Here is a 2,686-nt window from a genome sequence, read left to right as displayed (position 1 = left end):
AACCTCCCTGCCTGTTTGCAACCCCGGCCTGCGCGCTCGGTGCCCCCACCGCTCTTCCTCCTTAGAAACCCAGGCCGTGTGAGAACCCCTACTCCCGCAGCCCCACAGGAAGCCACTTACAACTTCTCTTCCCTGCCCCTGGCTTCCTCCTGACCACTGAGCAGGGCGGCCACCGAGGGGAAAAAGCAGGTCACCTCGCTGGGGGCCGAGGCTCTCCTGCGGGGCGGGCTGGGCTTGACCAAGGTCATGGTGAGGAGCAGTCCTCTGAGCAAGTTCAGCTCAGATCCTGAGGTTCCAGGGAGCCCCCTAGTGCCTGCGGGAGGGGGGCGACTCTGCCCTTGACTTTGCTGCTGCCACCCCCCAACCTGCCCCCCTATCCCTCACACCCAGCTTTCCCTGCACACCCATTCCCAAGTCTCTCCCACCCTTTGGACACACATGCACTCACACGCCTGCCCATCCCCAGCTCACACAATCTAGGACCCTGTCAGATTTGAGGGGTGCTGGTGGGAGGCTGTGCTCGGTAATACACATTGATTGATGATAAGAACCAAAGTGAAAAGTGTGTTAGTGGCTCAGTCATGTCTGACTCTTTGTAACACTATGGACTGTAGCCCACTAGGTTTCTCTGTCCATAGGATTCTCCAGGTAAGAATACTGGAGTAGGTAGCCATTCCCTTCTCCAGGAGATCTTCTCGACCCAGGGACTGAACCCAGGTCTCCTGCATTGCAGGCAGATTCTTTACCACCTGAGCCATCTCTTGTTCTGTTGTGCTCACCACACACGTCTGGGGCCTGCAAGCCCAGGACCCTGGCCTGCTCAGCCTCTTGCTATAAGGAGGGAGGGGAAAGAAGAGTTACAAACTGGCTGTGCATTGGGTGGGGATTGGGAGCCATACAGCAGAGGAAGAGCCGAGGGTCATAGCTGGGAGGGGGGTCCTGGGCTCCGCATTGCTGCTGACCTGGGGAACAGCGTCAGCTGGTCCTTTCTCCCTTTTCTGGACAGCAGTTTTTCTTTCAGTAGTCAGGGCTGGAACACAGTCCTTCACATTCCCTCCAAGCTCTGACGTGCTCACACGGACCTGAGATTGCTGTGAGAAGATGGCCAGCGCCCATTCATCTGGCCTCCACCTCTGGCCTGGGCCGGGGTTTGGGGAGACGGTGTGGGTGGAGTCTACTGAGAACTGGTTGAATCTTCCCTTCCTGGAGGCCACAACCCCAGGCTTGAAGGGAGAGGCAGGGTGAATGCCATCTGCCACTGGGTGGCTGCTGGCCAGGGTGGGTGGTGTCAGGCCTTGGGATGTTGTGGAGAAACCTCCCCTATGCTGAGTTGCCTGTGCAGTCATGGCCTCCCGGGGCTGGAGACTGGGGGTGGCCACAGCCAGCCCTGCTCGGGAGAGATGCCCACAGCCACTGGAGCTTATTGGGTTGTTATGTGAGGGGTGTGTATGTGTGTGTGTGTGCCTGTCCTGGGTTGCCAGCCAGATGTTCTGGTGCAAGGCATCTCACCTTTCTCCAGCAGTGTCAGTCAGCAAGCACAGCAAGCGTGGCTCTCCAGGGAGCCCAGGAACTGCTGGGAGCAAAGGAAGTGGCCAGAGACACTGAGCTCTCAAGGTGCACGTTCCAACGCTTAGACAGCTTTAGATTGCTTCCCAGGCATTTGTGGAGCTCTTGCCTGCTGCCCTGCCCTTGCGCCCTGAGACAGCCTTGCGGGTCCTGGGGTTGGAGAAGCCCAGCGATCCCTTCTCCAGCCGTTGGAGTTGGAGCCGCCGGGCCCAGTGTCCTGAGTCCTGGCGTCCACACTCCTGCCCACCTCCGCCACGCCTCCAGAGACTCGCTGCAGCAACAAGGCTGGCTTTTAGGAGATGTATCCGCGGCCTCAGCTGGAGCCTCTCTTGGCAGAATGGTCTCTGATTAACATTGCCAGTGACTCCTAAGGTTTCTTGTCTCTTTCAAATCGACCTGTGTGGGGAGTTCAGTTTGGGGCAGAGAAGACGGTAAACACAGAACACGCCCAGCCTTTCCTGTGGGCTGGGGCTGGCGAGGGCCATTCCCTGGCAGAGCAGAGTCTGCCCCACCCAGGGAACAAGGACTCTCCATGTGATGTGTCTGAAGGGTGCTTGGCTCCGCTGGCCAAGCCCACTCCCAGGGCTGGGCCCGGGCACGGAACATCGTGGGTGCCCAGTGAATGTTTGTTGGGTGAATGAACGGAGGTCCGGAGGGAGACGGGAAGCGAGGCCTGGGTTTAGGGGCCGGGGTGCATGCCTCCCTTGCTTCCGGCTGGTGGCCACTTAAACCTTGCCCTCCCTCCTCCTGCCCAGCTTCTCCCAGGCTTCAGCCGGGGCTGAAAGGCAGTGTAATGGGAACAGGCGGAGAGCTGGCGCTAACAATTGGGACATCTCCGGTCAGCCGGGGCCCATTGTGGTCTCTTCCTGCCTCTGCCGCCCACTGGCTTTGCTGTTCTTTGTGTTTCTGCATCCCAGGCGGCCCGCATCCCGCCCACAGTGTATCTTCCTGACCTGCCCTGGTCTCTCAGGATGGCCTGGAAATGTCCAGCTGGTTCTTGGGTTCCCCAACCTCCCTGAAGAGCCCATGCGCCCCGTCTTGGAGCCTCAGCTGCTTGGGTCCTGGCTGCGGGAGCGCTTGGAGTTAAATTTAGCCAGTTGACATTATATAAGTTGTTGTA

General features: G+C 59.1%; 1 protein-coding gene across 4 annotated transcripts in view; it reads left to right on the top strand.

The window, feature by feature from the left end:
- The window catches only part of RGS3 (regulator of G-protein signaling 3), a 138,588-nt gene that overhangs the window by 63,150 nt on the left and 72,752 nt on the right, over positions 1-2,686 (top strand). The window lies entirely within an intron of this gene.

The sequence above is a fragment of the Bison bison genome, unplaced genomic scaffold (genome assembly GCF_000754665.1).
Source record: "Bison bison bison isolate TAMUID 2011002044 unplaced genomic scaffold, Bison_UMD1.0 scf7180017864039, whole genome shotgun sequence".
Classification (NCBI taxonomy): Eukaryota; Metazoa; Chordata; class Mammalia; order Artiodactyla; family Bovidae; genus Bison; species Bison bison.
Note: the sequence above shows the minus strand (reverse complement) of the source record. Positions and strands in the feature narration are given on the sequence as shown.